Here is a 24558-nt window from a genome sequence, read left to right on the forward strand (position 1 = left end):
GAAGGCAGATGACAACTTCTAAGCCTCCTCTCCTCTGCTTGGGAATGTGAAATCAAGCCAACACTTGCACAGCTGTGCACCAAAGAGCAAGCAAAAGTGACTTCGTTAAATTTGTGCCTTTAATATCCAGCAGAAATCGACTAGGGGAAGGGCTGGAGAGGTGACTCAGAGGTTAAAAGCACTGGCTGCGCTTTCCAGAGGTCCTGAGTTCAATTCCCAGCAACCACATGGCAACTGACGACCGTCTGTAATGAGATCCGGTGTCTTCTTCTGGCTGACAGGCATCGATGCAGACATGTATATGAAATAAATAAAAAACACCATGTACGTACTAAATAAAACAATCTTAAAAATACCTACTAGGGAGTCTTGCAGCAATTAGCTGGAGTCCTGATTATATAGGGAATTTTCTTCATGGATGAGTTGCCTGTCAGCTATTCCCAACACAGACATTTTTATACTGTGGAGTAAACTAGAGTGAACACTGTTGCAAGCCTTCTAGCTGCTCTCAGTGGCAGAGTGGTTTTAAGGCCCTGAGCTGTTTGCTGTTTACCTCTCTCCCTGGCTCAGTATTAGAGAACCAAAATGCTCCAGAACAAAGATTTTTGAATGATCTTTGAAATAAACACGATTGAGTAACTACAAGGGAAGTCCTCCTCATGCCCAGTGTACTTTTCACAAGCCTAAACAGCACCTAACAATTTACCAATATATTTAATGTTATGGTGTGGGTTTTTTAAAAATGTATTTAATATTTAGAGCTGTTTTTATAGAGTCATATTAAATATTTAAGTAGAAGTATGTTTTTTTTCCATTTTTTATTGAGAAAAGGAGAAAAAAAGAAACAAGTTTCCACCTCCTCCCAGCCTCCCATTTCCCTCCCCCTCCTCCCACCCTTCTCCCCCTCCTCCCACCCTTCTCCTCCTCCCCCCACTCCTCTCCCCCTCCCTCTCCAGTCCAAAGAGCAGTTAGGGTTCCCTGCCCTGTGGTAAGTCCTAGGTCCTCCCCTCTCCATCCATTTCTAGGAAGGTGAACATCCAAACTGGCTAGGCTCCCACAAAGCCAGCACATTACGTAGGTTCAAAACCCCGTTCCATTGTCCTTGGCTTCTCATCAGCCCTCATTGTTCGCCATGCTCAGAGAGTCCAGTTTTATCCCATGCTTTAAGTAGAAGTATGTTTTTTAACCCAAATGTTTCTAACTTACACACATAACCTCAATCACTATCAAATCCACCACCAAAGTTAATCCTTCGGTATAATCCATAAACCTACATTGATATACCACTATCAAAGTGCATGGTTTACATCATGGCATGTTCAAATATCATAACTTTGGGTTGGACAAAGAGACATAGTCAATACATGTATTCATCATTACAGTATCATGGAATTTCAACTACTCTTAAATTCCTTTGTTGTTGGTTGTTCTTTCCCCACATTTTTGGCAGCGGTTTGTATTCTGACCATTCTAAGAGGTGTGCAGTGGTTTCTCATTGATCATTTAAATGCCATTCCCCTAAAGGGGATATGGTGTGGAGTTACTCCTCACTGGCCTATTTCTCTTTGTCTGTGTGTCTGTTATTTCTGGTCTTGGATTCATTGTTTTGATTGGGGTTTACTGTTTTGTTTTGTTTTTTGAGATAGCGTCTCTGTGTGTAGCCATGGCTGCCCTGGAACTTGCTCTGTAGCCCATGCTGACCTTGAATGCAGTGATCTGCCTGTCTCTGTCTCTTGAATGCTGGGATTAAAGGTGTGTGCCACTACCACCTGGCTGGGTTTACTCTTTTGGTATGGCTTTATTTTAAATCCACTTGACAATTGTGTTCTTAAAGTTGTTTTATTAGATTCAACTTTTACAAATGTTCTCCCAGGCTTTGCCATGATTTTCGTTCTTGTATTAGTGTCTTTCACTGAGTTTGTAATTGAAAGTTGATTATACATCTGTTTAGTTAGAGTTTCTGTTGCTGTGATGAACACCATAACCCAAAGCAACATGGGGAGGAAAGAGATTATTTTATTTTACAGTTCTTAGGTCACACTCCATCTCTGAAGGAAGTCAGGACAGAAACTCAAAGCTGGAACCTGGAGGCAGGAGCTAATACAGAGGCCATGGAGGAACAAATGCTTACTGACTTGATTTATATGGCTTGCTCAGACTGCTTTCTTATAGAACCCAGGACTACCACCCACAATGGGCTGGGCCCTGCCACATTAATCACTAAGAAAATGCCCTACAGACTTCCCTACTAGTCAGTTTAAGGAGGTATTGTCTTAATTGATAGCCCCTCTTCTCAGATGACTCTAGCCTATGTCAAGTTGTCATAAATTAGCCAGCACATCACACCAACTGTTATTGTTATAAATATAACCTGCTGGGTCTGAGTTTGTTGTCTCTGTTTCAAGGACAACCACTCTGAATTGGGCAACCAGTAAGGGGACGCTAATTCTCCTTTGCACTGCAGTCAATAGCTGCTTGTAGTTCTTTGTTTAAGGGTCAGGTCTGGCAAAATCTCCCCCTTCCTTGTTAACATGTCCATTGATGTTGCTGTTGCTGCTGGTCTTGTTGATGCAGCCATTTCTAGGAGAGACTGTTTCACACTCGACTTTCTGGTATTCTGGCTAGTACAATTTTGTAGCCTTTCTTTCAGGATATTCTCTGAGCCATAGATGCAGGAGCTTTGACTTAGATGACCCATTGGGGGCTAGGTTCCCCACCATTCTTTGACTATATTTTCCAGGTCTATTAATGTCTTTATCTTAGTCCCATGACCTTGTTATCTCTCCCTTTGCAGATGCCCCATTATCTCGACTATAGTAATTTAAATTGAAGCTTAGACTGTAATTACCAAATTTTCAGTTAGCTCCTCTTGTTTTACTTGTTATGTTGAAATACTGTGGTGCTTGACAGCGTAACCCCTTCAACACTTTGTGGCGTGAAGGCATGAAAGAGTTTCCTCAGGAGAAGCTGGACCACAGTGCAAAGGGTCTCGCCATACCAGGCCTAAAACAAATTAAAATATCACCCATTCCCATATCTGAACAAAGAAGAGTGTCAAGACAAAGAAAGAGAAAGGACTAAAGATGACAGCTGTCAGGAGCCGTTTCCTCCTAAAATTATTACAGGAACCATCGTCCTGAGGAGTCTGCAGAGAACCCCACTTCCCAATTGTATTGAGAATCTTTCTATTGACAGAGCCTACCCCACACCCAATTAGCTGTTAATAGAGAGCTACCCGCCCCGACTGAACGTAACCTCCTGGCCTATGTGACGTGGACCACGCCGCAAGATTGGGTGGGTTACTCAGACAGCATCACAGGCCACCCCCTGTCCCTGATCTACAGGAGCCCTTTTGCACCTCCCTCCTTACCTACCCAAGACCGTGTGCTCTGTACCCATTTATAATGAGGCAATAGTGGGATAAAACTTCATGCTGGCAATTGACAGACGTAAACAGCCAAAACGTACCATGACATGTTCTTAATACTACAGATATCATGTAGGCAGGCACTATTTCTTCAACCTGACCAAAATAGTCAAATAGTCAAATACAATAACAGAATATATAATAAATAGGTATGCATATGGCTACTTTAATGTAAGTGTTTCAGATAGGAGTTTATTTGAAAGCTTATATTTTATATACTATTCCTTTTAATTTATATGTAAATAAATGCAATTAATAAAAATAATCAGAAACTTTCTGTGACATTAAGTAATTAATTGTGGAACAAATTGAATTATTGACCTGTAAAAAATATAATTTTGAGTTGTTTCCAAAGTGGTACAGAAAATCATTTTCTTTCTCATTTTTATTATATTACCATACAAAATATATATGATGTTTTCTTCAAAATATAAACATACAAAGATTATGAACCTCACATATATTTTGCTAAAATACAATGCCATATTTCTTTGATTTCAGAAGACTAAAAGATTGTCATCTGCTTTTTACATTTTTTTTTATTGAGAAAAGAAGAAAAAAACATAAACAAAAATCAAGTTTCCACCTCCTCCCAGCCTCCCATTTCCCTCCCCCTCCACCCACCCTTCTCCCCCTCCTCCCACCCTTCTCCTCCTCCCCCCACTCCTCTCCCCCTCCCTCTCCAGTCCACAGAGCAGTCCTGGTTCCCTGCCCTGTGGTAAGTCCTAGGTCCTCCCCCCTCCGTCCATATCTAGGAAGGTGAACATCCAAACTGGCTAGGCTCCCACAAAGCCAGCACATTAAGTAGGATCAAAACCCCGTGCCATTGTCCTTGGCATCTCATCAGCCCTCATTGTTCGCCATGTTCAGAGAGTCCGGTTTTATCCCATGCTTTTTCGGTCACAGTCCAGCTGGCCTTGGTGAGCTCCCCGTAGATCAGCTCCACTGTCTCAGTGGATGGGTGCACGCCTCATGGTCCCGACTTCTTTGCTCATGTTCTCCCTCCTTCTGCTCATCATTGGGACCTTGGGAGTTCAGTCCAGTGCTCCTGTGTGGGTCTCTGTCTCTACCTCTATCCATCACCAGATGAAGGTTCTATGATGATATGCAAGATATTCGTCAGTATTGCTCTAGGATAGGGTCATTTCAGGTTCCCAATCCTCAGCTGCCCAAGGAACTAACTGGGAACCTCATCTTGAGCACTTGGGAGCCCCTCTAGGGTCAAGTCTCTTGCCCACCCTAAAGTGGCTCCCTTACCTAAGAATTGTGGTTCCGTGCTCTCCTATCCACCTTTCCTTTATCCCAATTCTCCTGTTTCCCCAAGTCCCCCCTCCTTCCCTTCTACCTTTTCTCTTCCCATCTCCCCTTACCCCCATCAACCACACCACCAAGATCCCAATTTTCTCCCCGGCAATTTGGTCTACTTCCCTTAGCCAAGAGGATAACTATATGTTTTTCCTTGGGTTCACCTTCTTACTTAGCTTCTTTAGGTTCACCTATTGTAGACTCCGTGGCCCTTATTTATGGCTAGAAACCAATTATGAGCGAGTACATCCCATGTTCATCTTTTTGGGTCTGGGACACCTCACTCAGGATAGTGTTTTCTATTTCCATCCATTTGCATGCAAAATTCGAGAAGTCATTGTTTTTTACCGCAGCGTAGTACTCTAGCGTGTATATATTCCATACTTTCTTCATCCATTCTTCCATTGAAGGACATCTAGGTTGTTTCCAGGTTCTGGCTATTACAAATAGTACTGCTATGAACATAGTTGAACAAATACTTTTGTCATATGATAGAGAATCTCTTGGGTATATTCCCAGGAGTGGTATTGCTGGGTCCAAGGGTAAGTTGATCTCGAATTTACTGAGAAACCGAAACACTGACTTCCACAGTGGTTGCACAAGATTGCATTCCCACCAGCAATGGATGAGGGTACCCCTTCCTCCACAGCCTCTCCAGCAAAGGTTATCGTTGGTGTTTTTGATTTTATCCATTCTGACAGGTGTAAGATGATATCTCAAAGTTGTTTTGATTTGCATTTCCCTGATTGCTGAGGAAGTTGAGCACGACCTTAAGTGTCTTTTGGCCATTTGAACTTCTTCTGTTGAGAATTCTCTGTTCAGATCAGTGCCCCATTTTTTAATTGGGTTAATTAGCATTTTAAAGTCGAGTTTCTTGAGTTCTCTATATATTTTGGAGATCAGACCTTTGTCTGTTGCGGGGTTAATGAAGATCTTCTCCCAGTCAGTAGGTTGCCTTTGTGTCTTAGTGACAATGTCCTTTGCTTTACAGTAGCTTCTCAGTTTAAGTAGGTCCCATTTATTCAATGTTGCCCTTAATGTCTGTGCTTCTGGGGTTATACATAGGAAGCGATCTCCTGTGCCCATCTGTTGTAGGGTATTTCCCACTTTCTCTTCTATCAGGTTCAGTGTGTTCGGGCTGATATTGAGGTCTTTAATCCATTTGGACTTGAGTTTTACGCACGGTGATAGATATGGGTCTATTTTCATTCTTCTACAGGTTGACATCCAGTTGTGCCAGCACTATTTGTTGAAGATGCTTTCTTTCTTCCATTGTATACTTTTAGCTCCTTTATCAAAAATGAGGTGTTCATAGGTTTGTGGGATAAAATCCGGGTCTTCTATATGATTCCATTGGTCGACTTCTCTGTTTTTATGCCAGTACCACACTGTTTTCATTACTGTAGCTCTGTAATAGAGTTTGAAGTCAGGGACGGTAATGCCTCCAGAAGATCCTTTATTGTATAGGATTGTTTTGGCTATCCTGGGTTTTTTTGTTTTTCCATATAAAGTTGGTTATTGTCCTCTCCAGATCTGTGAAGAATTTTGATGGGATCTTGATGGGGATTGCATTGAATCTATAAATTGCCTTTGGTAGAATTGCCATTTTTACTATGTTGATCCTCCCAATCCAAGAGCAAGGGAGGTCCATCCATTTTTTGGTATCCTCTTCAATTTCTTTCTTCAATACCTTAAAGTTCTTGTCAAATAGATCTTTCACTTCCTTGGTTAGATTTACCCCAAGATATTTTATGCTGTTTGTGGCTATTGTGAATGGTGAAGCTTCTCTGATTTCCCTCTCTGCTTCCATATCCTTTGTGTATAAGAGGGCGACTGATTTTTTGGAGTTGATCTTGTATCCTGCCACATTACTAAAGCTGTTTATCAGCTGTAAAAGTTCTTTGGTGGAGTTTTGGGAGTCGCTTAAGTACACTGTCATATCATCTGCAAATAACGAAAGTTTAACTTCTTCCTTTCCAATTCGAATCCCCTTGATCCCATTATGTTGTCTTATTGCTATTGCTAGAACTTCAAGCACTATATTGAAGAGGTATGGCGAGAGTGGACAGCCTGTCGTGTTCCTGAGTTAAGTGGGATGGCTTTGAGTTTCTCTCCGTTTAATTTGATGTTAGCTGTCGGCTTGCTGTATATAGCTTTTATTATATTTAGGTATGGCCCTTGTATCCCTAATCTATCCAAGACTTTTAACATAAATGGATGTTGAATTTTGTCAAATCCTTTTACAGCATCTAATGAAATGATCATATGGTTATTTTCTTTCAGTTTATTTATATGCTGGATTACATTGATAGATTTTCGTATGTTGAACCAGCCCTGCATCTCAGGAATGACGCCTACTTGATCATAATGGATAATTTTTCTAATGTGTTCTTAGATTCGATTTGCCAGTATTTTGTTGAGGATTTTTGCGTCGATATTCATGAGTGAGAATGGCCTGTAGTTCTCTTTCCTGGTTGAGTCTTTGAGTGGTTTTGGTATCAGAGTAATTGTGGCTTCATAAAAGGAATTTGGTAATGACCCTTCTGTTTCTATATTGTGGAATACATTAAGGAGTATAGGTATTAGGTCTTCTTGGAAGTTCTGGTAGAATTCCGCATTGAAACCATCTGGTCCTGGGCTTTTTTTGGTAGGGAGGTTTTTGATAACAGCTTCTAATTCTTCGCGACTTACAGGTCTGTTTAGATTGTTCACCTGTTCCTGGTTTAGTATTGGTAAATGGTATTTATCTAAAAACGTGTCCATTTCTTTTACATTTTCCAGTTTTGTGGCATACAGGCTTTTGTAGTAAAATCTAATGACTCTCTGAATTTCCTCTGTGTCTGTGGTTATGTCCCCCTTTTCATTTCTGATCTTATTAATTTGCGTGTTCTCTCTTTGTCGTTTGATTAGTTTGGATAGGGGTTTATCAATCTTGATCATTTTCTCCAGGAACCAGCTTTTTGTTTCATTGATTCTTTGGATTGTTTTCTGTGTTTCTATTTTGTTGATTTCAGCCCTCAGTTTGATTATTTCCAGTCTTCTACTCCTCCTAGGTGAGTCTGCTTCTTTTTTTTCTAGAGCTTTCAAGTGGGCTGTTAAGTCTCCAATATGTGCTTTCTCTGTTTTCTTTAGGTGGGCACTTAGTGCTATGAACTTTCCTCTCAGGACTGCTTTCATAGTGTCCCATAAGTTCGAGTATGTTGTTTCTTTATTTTCATTGAATTCAAGGAAGACTTTAATTTCTTTCTTTATTTCTTCCTTAATCCAGGTATGGTTCAGTAGTTGACTGTTCAGTTTCCATGAGTTTGTAGGCTTTCTGGGGGTAGCATTGTTGTTGAATTCTAACTTTAATCCATGGTGATCTGATAAGACACAGGTGGTTACTAATATTTTTTTGTAACTGTGTAAGTTAGCTTTGTTACCGAGTATGTGGTCAATTTTCGAGAAGGTTCCATGAGCTGCAGAGAAGAAGGTATATTCTTCCCTCTTTGGGTGGAATAATCTATAGATGTCTGTTAAGTCCATTTGCTTCATTACCCCCATTAATTCTCTAATTTCTCTGTTAGGTTTCTGTCTGATTGACCTGTCCATTGGTGAGAGAGGAGTGTTGAAGTCTCCTACTATTAGTGTGTGTGGTTTGATGGCTGCCTTGAGTTTTAGTAATGTTTCTTTTACGTACGTGGGTGCTTTTATATTAGGGGCATAGATATTCAGGATTGAGACTTCTTCCTGATGAATTGTTCCTGTTATGAGTATAAAATGTCCCTCTCCATCTCTTCTCATTGATTTAAGTTTGAAGTCAACTTTGTTAGAAATTAGTATGGCCACACCTGCTTGTTTCTTAGGTCCATTTGCTTGATAAGCCTTTTCCCAGCCCTTTACTCTGAGTAGGTGCCTGTCTTTGTGGTTGAGGTGTGTTTCTTGTAGACAGCAGAATGTTGGATCCTGTTTTCGTATCCAATCTCTTAGCCTGTGCCTTTTTTATAGGTGAGTTGAGCCCATTGATATTAAGTGATATTAATGACCAGTGGTTGTTAACTCCGGTCACTTTTTTAGTAGTAGGGTTTGTGTGTTTTCCTTCTTTGATTTGCGCTGGTGAAGGGTCTCTAGATGTCTGAGTTATTGTATGCATTGTTGGACTCCTTGGTTAGTGATTTTCCTTCTATTATTTTCTTTAAGGCTGGATCTGTGGCTACGTATTGTTTAAATTTGTTTTTATCCTGGAAAATTTTGTTTTCTCCATTTATAGTGAACGAAAGCTTGGCTGGATATAGTAGTCTGGGCTTGCATCCATGGTCTCTTAGTTTTTGCAGTACATCTATCCAGGACCTTCTGGCTTTCATGGTTTCCATAGAGAAGTCAGGTGTAAGTCTGATAGGTTTTCCTCTATAAGTAACTTGCCTTTTTCCTTTACAGCTCTTAATGTTCTTTCTTTATATTGTATATTTTGTGTTTTGATTATTATATGGCGAGGGGATGTTTTTTATTGATCTAGCCTATTTGGTGTTCCGTATGCTTCTTGACCCTTCATAGGTACATCTTTCTTCAGGTTGGGAAAGTTTTCTTCTATAATTTTATTAAGTGTATTTTCCGGACCGTTGAGCTGCACTTCTCCTTCTTCTACTCCAATTATTCTTTGGTTTGGTCTTTTTATTGTGTCCTATATTTCCTGAATGTTTTGTGATGAGAGTTCTTTGTACTTGCTGTTTTCTTTGATCAGTGCGTTTATTTTCTCTATGTTATCTCAGAATCTGAGATTCTTTCTTCTATCTCTTGTATTCTGCTGGTTATGCTTGTTTATGTAGTCTCTATTTGTTTACCTAGATTTTCCATGTCCAGCCGGCCCTCTGTATGTGTTTTCTTCTTTTCCTCCATTTCAGTTTTCAAGTGTTGAACTGTTTCCATTATCTGCTTGATTGTTTTTCCTTGGTTTCCTAGGGTATCATTCACTGATTTACTCAATTCCTCAAACTTTCTGTTATACTTCTCATCCATTTCTATAAGGGCGTTTTTTACATGCTGTTTAAGGGTGTCAATTACTTTCATGAAGTCAGTTTTTTCTACTTCTTCTTGATTAAGCTGTTCATGTCCTCCTGTTGTGAGGTCACTGGCTTCTGGTGGTTTCGTGTTGTTTTTCAGATTGTTGGGAGAATTCCTGCATTGGCGTCTGCCCATCTCTTCCTCCCAATACTCCCCTTTGGATCTTCTTTAACAGGATCAGGTCTTCTTGCCGACTGATGTACCTTCCCAGTGATGTCACTCCTCAGAGATGTTTCTCCACAATGATGTTTCACTTGGGGCCCAGATCGAAACTCTGCTGCTTGGTTAGCTCGCGAACAAAGGGCCCACCCTGCTTGCTGCGGGCAGGCTATGGGAACAAAGGAGCTGCAGGCCACCCCTTTGTCCTCCCAGTTCGTGTTTGGTCCCAGCGCCCTAGCAGGCTTCTATGCGGCCAAAGAAGGGAGGGAGGGAGGGAGACAGGGGGTGGGGGGATCTGGATGTAAGCTGTATGGGATAGGAAGAGAGAGGCGGTTTGGGCAGTATAGCCCCTGTAGGATGGCCAGGAAGTGTGGGCAGGCTGAGGTATGTTCCCAGCTGCCACAACACTCACTCACCACAATGATGTTTCACTAGGTGCCCAGATCGAAACTCCACGCTGCTTGGTTAGCTCGCGAACAAAGGGCCCACCCTGCTCGCTGCGGGCAGGCTATGGGATCAAAGGAGCTACCGGCCACCCCTTTGTCCTCCCGGTTCGGGTTGGGTCCCAGCGCCCTAGCAGGCTGTGCAGGGAGGCGCTATGCCGCCAAGGAAGGGAGGAAGGGAGGGAGACAGGGGGTGGGGGGATCTGGATGTAAGCTGTATGGGATAGGAAGAGAGAGGAGGTATGGGCAGTATAGCCCCTGTAGGATGGCCAGGAAGTGTGGGCGGGCTGAGGTATGTTCCCAGCTGCCGCCTGCTTTTTACATTTTACAGTAATACTTGGACTAATTGCTAGCCTCTTCACAATATCTGTCTTTCCCTTTAGAAGCCAATAAAATGGATTCCATTCAATCTTCACAGTCATTTTTACCACAGACACTGTTTCCTGGTGTATCCTCACAACAAAAGGCTTTCAGCACTATTGGGATACAAAAAAGTTACACAATAGCCCAGAATGGAGTTTAACAAAGGTGTATTTATTTGGGGATAAACTCACAGAAAGAGTAGTGATTTGCAGCCCTCAGTATGCGCTGGGACCTGGAACTGAGTCCAGCGGCCAAGAAGCCTGCTCACGGTTTTCATCTGTATTCATAGTACATGAGACTCTGCCCAAAGTGGGCCAGTATCTTAAAGACTATTGGCTGGAGGAGTTCCCACAGCAGAGTGTGTAGTACTGAGAATTTTACTATGAAGCAGCATCATCAGACTGCATGATTCCCAGCTCTCCAGTACTTTCCATCACACGGAACCCACAGGATTGTCCTGCTAGACCAGTTATTTGTCACTCATATTCCATCACATTCAAGGGCATTGAAATTGTGGAGATGCCTATAAAGGGTGGAGGGGAACTAAGGAATCAGTATACCCACAACATTTAATCCGAGTTGGCCATGAGTATTAAATGTTTGCTATGGCTCCTATTTTATTTAATGAAAATATTCATGGCTAACAACAGAAAAATGTTCAAAGGTGCCAATAGACACAACTGACCTCCATGAAAATGGAGGACTCAGAAAGGAAGTGACCACACAGCATCTTGTTAATTCAGGAACACAGTTGATTCCTGGCCTGTACTCTTAGCAGATGCAACTCCTATTAAGTATTTTTCATGATTCTTCCTTTTCTCTAATATGTATCTGGGGAGGATGTCTTATGTGAAACCAACTGACCTATTCGTTCTCTTCCCACTGACTTGAACACGACCTCCCTGGTGTTGTAGGAGGAACGGCAGGCTGCATCCCGCCGCCCAGCTAGCTTAGCTCCCAAAATAAGCACACAGAAATTGTATTAATTAAATCACTGCCTAACCCATTATTTCTACCCTCTTATTGGCTAACTCATCTCCATTAATGTGTATCGCCACGTGACTGTGGCTTACCAGCATCAGCCTAGCCAGTGTCCATCCCAGGCAGGAGAACCATGGCGTCTGCCACACTGCCCTTCTTCCTCCAAGCACTCTGTTCTGTCTACTCCACCTATCTAAGTTCTGCCCTATCAAAAGGCCAAGGCAGTTTCTTTATTCAACCAATGAAAGCAACACAAAAACAGAAGAATCTACGTCACCCTGGGATTTGGGAACATTCATACAGGCCAGTAAAATAGCAGTGTTACATAAACTATTTCTACAAGATCCCTGTGTTAGTGTAATTGAATGAATATCTAAGTGTGTCATTTGTTACCTATGGACTGAAGAATTCCCCCAAAAGATTCTCAGCATCAAATCAAATAGAGACCATGAGGTTCTTTATTTCTTATTGATTTTTATTGAGCTCTACATTTTTCTCTGCTCCCTGCTCTGCCTCTCCCCTCCTCTCTCCACTTCAACCCTCCCCCAAGGTCCCCATGCTCCTAATTTACTCAGGAGATCTAATCTACATGGGAAGTAGAAAAGGACAAGGCCATGAGGTTCTTTACAGCACACCTTGCTCTAAAGAGCATCAGTTCACATTGACTCCTTGGCCCTCTTGTGTCCTGTCTCTGGAACTACAAGGAGGAAGTTCCAGTAGGCAAACTCAGAGTGCTTACTGTAGGACAGAGCCCAGAGTCAGCATCCTTTCAGTACCACTCTGTCTTCCCCACAGCAAACTCTTCCTCTCCAGTTCTCCATCTGCCATCTTCCTGTGCTTGGAAGTCCACTCACGTCCCAGGATCCTCTCCTGTGGGAACTCACCTTAAGATGGGACCTCCTATCACAAACTCAAGGAACCAGTGAGGAAGGATCCAATCCTGAGAAACAGTGAACGTCTCAGCAGACATTAAAGTCTTTGAGTGTGGTTCCTGGAAACAACACGACAATGACCTCAACTGCATGTAGCACTTTACTTGGAAGTAGTGGCTTCTATTGAAAAGAGATAGAAGAAACACTCAAGCAGGAGAAGAGCATCATCTTAACTGGGGATGTTTATTCCTTGGAAACAGGAGTAGAGGCCTGGGCAAGACTTAAGGCTTTTCTCAGCTGAGTCTGATGCCACTCATTTCCAACTACAGTGTTGTGGGAGGTCCTTCCTCTCCTCCAGCCTATAGCCGCTGAGATACCAGCCCATTGGGGCGTGGTCTCTCTCCCTTTAAAAAAGCGGCTCCTTCCCTTCTCGCTCTCTTTGCTTCCTGCTCCGGTTCCGGTGACTAGACTCCTTCCTGATTGCGCAGAGGGCTGTTGTCTGGGACGGTTATCTGTATGTTTTTTCCCCTTTAAATAAATACCACCCTATTAATCATAATTCCAAACTGCTGTGGCATTGTTTGCGACTTACGCCTTCACTACAGAAAAGTGATTCTCATGAGTCTCTTCCCAAACATCCATGGTTGTGGTTACTTACACCCATAAGTCTGCCTTAAAAAACTCAGGAAACATGAGAGCAAACTCCCTCCTGGGAGATTCATCCTAGTGGTCCAAATCAGAAGGAGGAGTTCAGATAGGCTTTGTGTCATCACCTCACCCCCTCCCCAGCTCTTAGTCTAGTTTTTACACTTCCCCATTTCTAGGCCTCAACATAGTCCTGACCTATCTAATAGCGTCTGGTTATTGGATGAAGGATTTGATCCTGGCCCTTTCTCATTACCTTCCGGACCTCTCATTCACATACATGCAGTATCCCATGCAAATGTGGGCCCCATTTGTTTCCTTTCTTTCAACTTGCAAAGTCCTCAGACAACGACACATTCATCAGTGAAGTCCTCACAGCAGCAAACAAATTTCATTCCACAGATAGTGTTCAATCTTGTGCACATATTCTCCATCCCCTGATCAGAACCACAGTCACCTCTGAGAAAGGTCACAGGTCACTAGGACACTCACAGTGTGGCTGCTTGACAATGTGACCTGGTCCCAGGAAGCCCTGAGACAATGGGGATGTGAGCCAAGTGTGAGGCAGAACGCTAGCCCAAGAGCCTGTCCCAATCACTCAAAAGTCGTTGAGCTACTAGGAAAATGTGATAGCATTATCAAGATGTAAGAAATCAGAAGTGAGCATTGTGACAGCGTCGGTCTGATGCATCTAACTGATAATCAGCTGCTGCATAGTAACGTTATAATCTAGCATCTTCAATATTCAATGTGTCTAAAGTCATGGATTTTGAGTAGATATATAGTACCTTACTAGACAGATATTTAACAATTATTCCAACATCACTAAAAGTGTTCATCATTTGTAAATTAGGGGGAAGAGGACTGAAGTAAATTAATGGAGGAACAATATGATGATAATCCCTCTTACATTTCTTAGGGCGAGGATGAAGACGAAGAGAATATGTTTGACGATTCCAGCTTTGCTGTGACTGATGAAAAGTGAGCATGAGGAGAGCTACATCAGAGCTCTCCTCATGTCTATACTAGATGACAAGATTGCCTAGAAAAGCAACATCAAATGACAGGAGGACTCTGGTGTTCTAAGAAGAAATGCACTTGAATTTTACATTCAAAAGTACGTGCATATGCAAGAGGAACTAGAGCTGATTCCTCAGGGGAGACAGAGAGAGATAGAGAAATTGGTTCTTCAGGGAGACAGACACAAGAGAGAAGGTGTTTACTTCGTGGAAACAGAGGAGTGAGCAGCATTAGGGCTTTGCCTACATCACGTTCTTCCCTGGGGACTAGATTGCCTGACAGTGTGGAACAAGAGCAACTGCAGACACTCAGCAGGAACAGCACAGATCTGTTTCTGCTCTTCATCTCTCCTTTCCTGCCGCTAACTACTTTGCTGATAAAATGATTTCATCGAATCTATAAATTGCCTTTGGTAGAATTGCCATTTTTACTATGTTGATCCTCCCAATCCAAGAGCAAGGGAGATCTTTCCACTTTCTGGTATCCTCTTCAATTTCTTTCTTCAATGCCTTAAAGTTCTTGTCAAATAGATCTTTCACTTCCTTGGTTAGAGTTACCCCAAGATATTTTATGCTATTTGTGGCTATCGTGAAAGGTGATGCTTCTCTGATTTCCCTCTCTGCTTCCATATCCTTTGTGTATAGGAGGGTGACTGATTTTTTGGAGTTGATCTTGTATCCTGCCACATTACTAAAGCTGTTTATCAGGTTTAGGAGTTCTTTGGTGGAGTTTTTGGGGTCGATTATGTACACTATCATATCATCTGCAAATAATGAAAGTTTAACCTCTTCCTTCCCAATTCGAATCACCTTGATCCCCTTATGTTGTCTTCAATGCAATCCCCATCAAGGTCCCATCAAAATTCTTCACAGATCTTGAGAGGACAATAATCAACTTTATATGGAAAAACAAAAAAACCCAGGATAGCCAAAACAGTCTTATATAATAAAGGAATTCTGGAGACATTACCATGCCTGACTTCAAACTCTACTACAGAGCTACAGTATTGAAAACAGCTTGGTATTGGTATAAAAACAGAGAAGCCGACCAATGGAATCGTATAGAAGACCTAGATTTTAACCCACAAACCTATGAACACCTCATTTTCGATAAAGGAGCTAAAAGTATACAATGGAAGAAAGAAAGCATCTTCAACAAATGGTGCTGGCACAACTGGATGTCAACTTGTAGAAGAATGAAAATAGACCCATATCTATCTCCATGCACAAAACTCAAGTCCAAATGGATCAAAGACCTCAATATCAGTCCAAGCACACTGAACCTGATAGAAGAGAAATTGGGAGGTACCCTACAACAGATGGGCACAGGCGATCGCTTCCTAGGTATAACCCCAGAAGCACAGACATTAAGGGCAACATTGAATAAATGGGACCTACTGAAACTGAGAAGCTTCTGTAAAGCAAAGGACACTGTCACTAGGACAAAAAGGCAACCCAACTGACTGGGAGAAGATCTTCACCAACCCTGCAACAGACAAAGGTCTGATCTCCAAAATATATAGAGAACTCAAGAAACTAGACTTTAAAATGCTAATTAACCCAATTAAAAAATGGGGCACTGATCTGAACAGAGAATTCTCAACAGAAGAAGTTCAAATGGCCAAAAGACACTTAAGGTCATGCTCAACCTCCTTAGCGACCAGGGAAATGCAAATCAAAACAACTTTGAGATATCATCTTACACCTGTCAGATTGGCTAAAATAAAAAACACCAATGATAGCCTCTGCTGGAGAGGTTGTGGAGGAAGGGGTTCCCTCATCCATTGCTGGTGGGAATGCAAACTTGTGCAACCACTTTGGAAATCAGTGTTTCAGTTTCTCAGGAAATTCGGGATCAACCTACCCATGGACTCAGCAATACCACTCTTGGGAATATACCCAAGAGATGCCCGATCATATGACAAGGGCATTTGTTCAACTATGTTCATAGCAGCATTATTTGTAATAGCCAGAACCTGGAAACAACCTAGATGTCCTTCAATGGAAGAATGGATGAAGAAAGTGTGGAATATATACACATTAGAGTACTACTCAGCGGTAAAAAACAACGACTTCTCAAATTTTGCATGCAAATGGATGGAAATAGAAAATACTATCCTGAGTGAGGTAACCCAGACCCAAAAAGATGAACATAATTGGTTTCTAGCCTTAAATAAATAAAGGTCACTGAGTCTATAATTGGATATCCTAAAGAAGCTAAATAAGAAGGTGAACCCAAAGAAAAACATATAGCTATCCTCCTGGGTAGGGGAAGTAGACAAGATTGCCAGGCATAAATCGGGATCTTAAGGGTGGGGGGGAGGGGGTAAGGGGAGATGGGGAGAGAAAAGTGAGAAGGGTAGGATGGGGAGAACTTGGGGCAACGGGATGATTGGGATAAAGGAAGGTTGGATAGGGGAGCACAGAAGCACAATTCTTAGTTAAGGGAGCCACCTTAGGGTTGGCAAGAGACTTGAACCTAGAGTGGCTCCCAGGAGCCCAAGCCGAGGTCCCCAGTTAGTTCCTGGGGCAGCTGAAGATAGGGAACCTGAAATGATCCTATCCTATAGCCATACTGATGAATATTTTGCATATCACCATAGAACCTTCATCTGGCGATGGATGGAGATAGAGACAGAGACCCACACTGGAGTGCTGGACTGAGCTCCCAAAGTCCCAATGAGGAACAGAAGGAGGGAGAAGACGAGCAAGGAAGTCAGGACCACGAGGGGTGCACCCACCCACGGAGACAGTGGGGCTGATCTATTGGGAGCTCACCAAGGCCAGCTGGACTGTGACTGAAAAAGCATGGGATAAAACCGGACTCGCTGAATATGGCGGAAAATGAGGGCTGCTGAGAAGCCAAGGACAATGGCACTGGGTTTTGATCCTACTTCATGTTCTGGCTGTGTGGGAGCCTAGCCAGTTTGGATGTTCACCTTCCTAGACCAGGATGGGGGGGAGGGAGGACTTTGGACTTTCCACAGGGCAAGGAACCCTGACTGCTCTTCAGACTTGAGAGGGAGGGGGAGAGGAGTGGGGGAGAGGGAGAGGAGTGGGGGGACGGGAGAGGAGTGGGGGGGGAGGGGGGGGGAGGCTGGGAGGAGGCGGAAATTGTTTTTTTCTCAATAAAACAAAAAGAAAGTTAAAAAAAATAATAACGGAGGAATCCCATCAGGACAGGTGAGTGTGTGCTATCCAGGGGCGGACTGTCCCGGAAGAGAGCACAAACCCCCCTCCCCCAGCTCCTTCTGCAGGGCTGTCTTTCTTTCCCACGACCCAGCCCCCCCAGCACCCCTCCCCAACCCTGCCCTGCTGTATGCTAGGACCAGTGCTCAAGTACAGTTTTAAGCTCCTATACTAAGGCTACCCACCCAGAGCGGTGAGTGCCTGCCTACTGGGCAGGCCTCAGGGTCCCCTCTAAGGGAGCCGGGCACCTTCAGCTCCGGCACCAGGCTTCCTGCGCGCTCCTGGATACCCCCCCCCCCCCTTGCTCCATTCATCCTGTTGGCCCTGGATCATTGGGCTATCGGCGGCCCTGTTTAGTTGCTTAGGAATCCCATCAGGACGGGCACGGTTCCTGCTTCTACACTGAAGAGATATACCCAGAAAGTCAATCACAGCAAAGACTGGACCAAGACACCAGGCCTCTCCTGGCTCCATTTGAAGGAAGAGATGGGAAGGCGCCAATGCAAGAATTCCTCCAACAATCTGAAAGGCAACATGACACCACCAGAACCCAGGGATCCCGAAATAGGAAGAATTGTACACCCTACTCCTGAAGAAATAGAAGATATCAAGTCAAAAGTGAACTATATGAAAATAATAGAGGACCTTAAACAGGAGGTGAAAAACTGCCATAACCAATTAGAGAACACAAACAAAAAGGTAGAGGAAATGAATAAATCGCTCAAAGACATGCAAGAAAACCAAGAGAAACAAGAAAAAGCAATCAAACAGGTTAGGGAAGCGGTTCAAGACATGAAGAATGAAATGGAAGCAATGAAGAAAGCACAAACCGAGGGAAGAATGGAGATGGAAAATCTGGGTAAACGAACAGGAACGACAGAAACAAGTACTAACAACAGATTACAAGAGATAGAAGAGAGAATATCAGACACTGAAGATACCATAGAGAAAATAAACACACTGATCAAAGAAAACAGCAAAACCAACAAATTCTCATCACAAAACATTCAGGAAATTTGGGACACAATAAAAAGACCAAACCTAAGAATAATTGGAGTAGAAGAAGGAGAAGTGCAGCTCAACGGTACAGAAAATATACTTAATAAAATTATAGAAGAAAACTTTCCCAACCTGAAGAAAGAGGTACCTATGAAGGTTCAAGAAGCATACAGAACACCAAATAGGCTGGATCAAAAAAAAAAAACACCCCCTCGCCATATAATAATCAAAACACAAAATATACAGAATAAAGAAAGAATATTAAGAGCCACAAAGGAAAAAGGCCAAGTTACTTATAAAGGTAAACCTATCAGACTTACACCTGACTTCTCTATGGAAACCATGAAAGCCAGAAGGTCCTGGATAGATGTACTGCAAAAACTAAGAGATCATGGATGCAAGCCCAGACTACTATATCCAGCCAAACTTTCATTCACTATAAATGGAGAAAACAAAATTTTCCAGGATAAAAACAAATTTAAACAATACGTAGCCACAAATCTAGCCTTACAGAAAATAATAGAAGGAAAATCACTAACCAAGGAGTCCAACAATGCATACAATAACTCAGTCATCTAGAGACCTTTCACCAGCGCAACTCAAAGAAGGGAAACACACAAACCCTACTACTAAAAAAGTGACTGGAGTTAACAACCACTGGTCATTAATATCACTTAATGTCAATGGGCTCAACTCACCTATAAAAAGGCACAGGCTAAGAGATTGGATACGAAAACAGGATCCAACATTCTGCTGTCTACAAGAAACACACCTCAACCACAAAGACAGGCACCTACTCAGAGTAAAGGGCTAGGAAAAGGCTTATCAAGCAAATGGACCTAAGAAACAAGCAGGTATGGCCATACTAATTTCTAACAAAGTTGACTTCAAACTTAAATCAATCAGAAGAGATGGAGAGGGACATTTTATACTCATAACAGGAACAGTTCATCAGAATGAAGTCTCAATCCTGAATATCTACGCCTCTAATATAAAAGCGCCCACATATATAAAAGAAACATTACTAAAACTCAAGGCAGCCATCAAACCACACACACTAATAGTAGGAGACTTCAACACTCCTCTCTCACCAATGGACAGGTCAATCAAACAGAAACCTAACAGAGAAATTAGAGAATAAATGGAGGTAATGAAGCAAATGGACTTAACAGACATCTATAGATTATTCCACCCAAAGAGGAAAGAATATACCTTCTCCTCTGCAGCTCATGGAACCTTCTCGAAAATTGACCACATACTCGGTAGCAAAGCTAACTTACACAGTTACAAAAAAAATATTAGTAACCACCTGTGTCTTATCAGATCACCATGGATTAAAGTTAGAATTCAACAACAATGCTACCCCCAGAAAGCCTACAAACTCATGGAAACTGAACAGTCAACTACTGAACCATACCTGGATTAAGGAAGAAATAAAGAAAGAAATTAAAGTCTTCCTGGAATTCAATGAAAATAAAGAAACAACATACTCGAACTTATGGGACACTATGAAAGCAGTCCTGAGAGGAAAGTTCATAGCACTAAGTGCCCACTTAAAGAAAACAGAGAAAGCACATATTGGAGACTTAACAGCCCACCTGAAAGGTCTAGAAAAAAAAAAAAGAAGCCGACTCACCTAGGAGGAGTAGAAGACTGGAAATAATCAAACTGAGGGCTGAAATCAACAAAAAAGAAACACAGAAAACAATCCAAAGAATCAATGAAACAAAAAGCTGGTTCCTGGAGAAAATCAACAAGATTAATAAACCTCTATCCAAAGTAATCAAACGGCAGAGAGAGAATATGCAAATTAATAAGATCAGAAATGAAAAGGGGGACATAACCACAGACACAGAGGAAATTCAGAGAATCATCAGATCTTATTACAAAAGCCTGTATGCCACAAAACTGGAAAACGTAAAAGAAATGAACACTTTTTTAGATAAATACCATACACCAAAGTTACACCAGGAGCAGGTGAACAATCTAAACAGACCTGTCAGTCACGAAGAATTAGAAGCTGTTATCAAAAACCTCCCTACCAAAAAAAGCCGAGGACCAGATGGTTTCAATGCGGAATTCTACCAGAACTTCCAAGAAGACCTAATACCTATACTCCTTAATGTATTCCACAATATAGAAACAGAAGGGTCATTACCTAATTCCTTTTATGAAGCTACAGTTACTCTGATACCAAAACCACTCAAAGACTCCACCAGGAAAGAGAACTACAGGCCAATCTCACTCATGAACATCGACGCAAAAATCCTCAACAAAATACTGGCAAACCGAATCCAAGAACACATCCGAAAAATTAGCCATTATGATCAAGTAGGCTTCATTCCTGAGATGCAGAGCTGGTTCAACATACGAAAATCTATCAATGTAATCCAGCATATAAATAAACTGAAAGAAAATAACCATATGATCATCTCATTAGATGCTGAAAAAGCATTCGACAAAATTCAACATTAATTTATGTTAAAAGTCTTGGAGAGATTAGGGATACAAGGGCCATACCTAAATATAATAAAAGCTATATACAGCAAGCCGACAGCTAACATCAAATTAAATGGAGAGAAACTCAAAGCCATCCCGCTTAACTCAGGAACACGACAAGGCTGTCCAATCTTGCCATACCTCTTCAATATAGTGCTTGAAGTTCTAGCAATAGCAATAAGACAACATAATGGGATCAAGGGGATTCGAAATGGAAAGGAAGAAGTTAAACTTTCGTTATTTGCAGATGATATGAGAGTGTACTTAAGCGATCCCCAAAACTCCACCAAAGAACTTTTACAGATGATAAACAGCTTTAGTAATGTGGCAGGATACAAGATCAACTCCAAAAAATCAGTCGCCCTCTTATACACAAAGGATATGGAAGCAGAGAGGGAAATCAGAGAAGCTTCACCATTCACAATAGCCACAAACAGCATAAAATATCTTGGGGTAACTCTAACCAAGGAAGTGAAAGATCTATTTGACAAAAACTTTAAGGCATTGAAGAAAGAAACTGAGGAGCATAACATAAAATGGAAGGAACTCCCTTGCTCTTGGATTGGGAGGATCAACATAGTAAAAATGGCAATTCTACCTAAGGCAATTTATAGATTCAATGCAATCCCCATCAAGATCCCATCAAAATTCTTCACAGATCAGGAGAGGACAATAATCAACTTTATATGGAAAAACAAAAAACCCAGGATAGCCAAAACAATCCTATACAATAAAGGATCTTCTGGAGGCATTACAATCCCTGACTTCAAACTCTATTACAGAGCTACAGTAATGAAAACAGTGTGGTACTGGCATAAAAACAGAGAAGTCGACCAATGGAATCGTATAGAAGACCCAGCTTTTAACCCACAAACCTATGAACACCTCATTTTTGATAAAGGAGCTAAAAGTATACAATGGAAGAAAGAAAGCATCTTCAACAAATGGTGCTGGCACAACTGGATGTCAACCTGTAGAAGAATGAAAATAGACCCATATCCTTAACTGTGCACAAAACTCAAGTCCAAATGGATTAAAGACCTCAATATCAGCCCGAACACACTGAACCTGATAGAAGAGAAAGTGGGAAATACCCTACAACAGATGGGCACAGGAGATCGCTTCCTAGGTATAACCCCAGAAGCACAGACATTAAGGGCAACATTGAATAAATGGGACCTACTAAAACTGAGAAGCTTCTGCAAAGCAAAGGACACTGTCACTAAGACACAAAGGCAACCTACTGACTGGGAGAAGATCTTCACCAACCCTGCCACAGACAAAGGTCTGATCTCCAAAATATATAGAGAACTCAAGAAACTAGACTTTAAAATGCTAATTAACCCAATTAAAAAATGGGGCACTGATCTGAACAGAGAATTCTCAACAGAAGAAGTTCAAATGGCCAAAAGACACTTAAGGTCATGCTCAACCTCCTTAGCAATCAGGGAAATGCAAATCAAAACAACTTTGAGATATCATCTTACACCTGTCAGAATGGCTAAAGTCAAAATCACCAATGATAACCTTTCCTGGAGAGGCTGTGGAGGAAGGGGTACCCTCATCCATTGCTGGTGGGAATGCAATCTTGTGCAACCACTATGGAAGTCAGTGTTTCGGTTTCTCAGGAAATTCGGGATCAACCTACCCCTGGACCCAGCAATACTACTCTTGGGAATATACCCAAGAGACGCCCTATCATATGACAAAAGCATTTGTTCAACTATGTTCTTAGCAGTATTATTTGTAATAGCCAGAACCTGGAAACAACCTAGATGTCCTTCAATGGAAGAATGGATGAAGAAAGTATGGAATATATACACATTAGAGTACTAAGCTGCGGTAAAAAACAATGACTTCTCGAATTTTGCATGCAAATGGATGGAAATAGAAAACAAACAGTGGAGCTGATCTATTGGGAGCTCACCAAGACCAGCTGGACTGTGACTGAAAAAGCATGGGATAAAACTGGACTCTCTGATCATGGCGAACAATGAGGGCTGATGAGACGCAAAGGACAATGGCACGGGGTTTTGATTCTACGTAATGTGATCCCAGACCCAAAAAGATGAACATGGGATGTACTCACTCATAATTGGTTTCTAGCCATAAATAAGGGTCACGGAGTCTACAATAGGTGACTCTAAAGAAGCTAAGTAAGAAGGGGAACCCAAGGAAAAACATATAGTTATCCTCTTGGCTAAGGGAAGTAGACAAAATTGCCGGGGAGAAAATTGGGATCTTGGGGGTGGGGTGGGATGGGGGTAAGAGGAGATGGGGAGAGAAAAGTTAGAAGGGAAGGAGGTCGGGCCTTGGGAAAACAGGAGGATTGGGATAAAGGAAGGTTGGACAGGGGAGCACGGAATCACAATTCTTAGTTAAGGGAGCCACTTTAGGGTTGGCAAGAGACCTGACCCTAGAGGGGCTCCCAGGTGCCCAAGCCGAGGTCCCCAGGTAGTTCCTTGGGCAGTTGAGGATAGGTAACCTGAAATGACCCCATCCTAGACCAATACTGACGAATATCTTGCATATCATCATAGAACCTTCATCTGGTGATGGATGGAGATAGAGACAGAGACCCACACTGGAGCACTGGACTGAGCTCCCAAGGTCCCAATGAGGAGCAGAAGGAGGGAGAACATGAGCAAAGAAGTCGGGACCACGAGGGATGCACCCAACCACTGAGACAGTGGAGCTGATCTATTGGGAGCTCACCAAGACCAGCTGGACTGTGACTGAAAAAGCATGGGATAAAACTGGACTCTCTGAATATGGCGAACAATGAGGGCTGATGAGACGCAAAGGACAATGGCACGGGGTTTTGATTCTATCTACTTCATGTTCTGGCTGTGTGGGAGTCTAGCCAGTTTGGATGTTCACCTTCCTAGATATGGACGGAGGGGGGAGGTCCTAGGTCTTACCACAGGGCAGAATACCCTGACTGCTCTTTGGACTGGAGAGGGAGGGGGAGAGGAGTTGGGGGAGGGGGAGAAGGGTGGGAGGAGGGGGCGTAGGGTGGGAGGAGGGGGAGGGAAATGGGAGGCTGGGAGGAGGTGGAAACTTGTTTTTTTTTCTCCTTTTCTCAATAAAAAAAATAGTAACAAAAAATTTTAAATGAATCTGCTTCCTTAAAGCAGGCAATGATTCCATCTCATAAAAAATCGGAAAATTGGTATGTAGACCTTTCAAAAGTGAAACAGCATAAAAATTGCCCTTCTGGTTAAAGACAAAAAAATGATTTCAATATTTGGAATGTCAAGAAGATGAGAACAGCAGTGTTTTTATAGAATGCCCGGGATCCTGAATATTTACCTGTCGAATCATTTCCACAATGCTCCCCTCTTCTTCCATTTTCTTCCCTCCTGACAGTGTCACCAACATCACACTAGCACTTCATCCAAGCTTTCCTCTTCATCCCAGCCCACAGTAATGTTCAAAGCCCTTGAGGAGTTAATAGGTGCTAAAGCTTTTCCCTAGGGTATTATCTTAGAATAGCACTTTCAAATCCGGATCAGAAGTCCTCATGCTCTTGAAAAAAAGGTAAAATAAGCCCCTCATAATATGGGTTGTAGAGATGTAATTTTTAGAGGAGACCAATTACCCTAATCACACATTTA

Source organism: Microtus oregoni, unplaced genomic scaffold, assembly GCF_018167655.1.
Source record: "Microtus oregoni isolate MIOR12 unplaced genomic scaffold, Mior012 000045F_ref0000178, whole genome shotgun sequence".
Lineage (NCBI taxonomy): Eukaryota > Metazoa > Chordata > Mammalia > Rodentia > Cricetidae > Microtus > Microtus oregoni.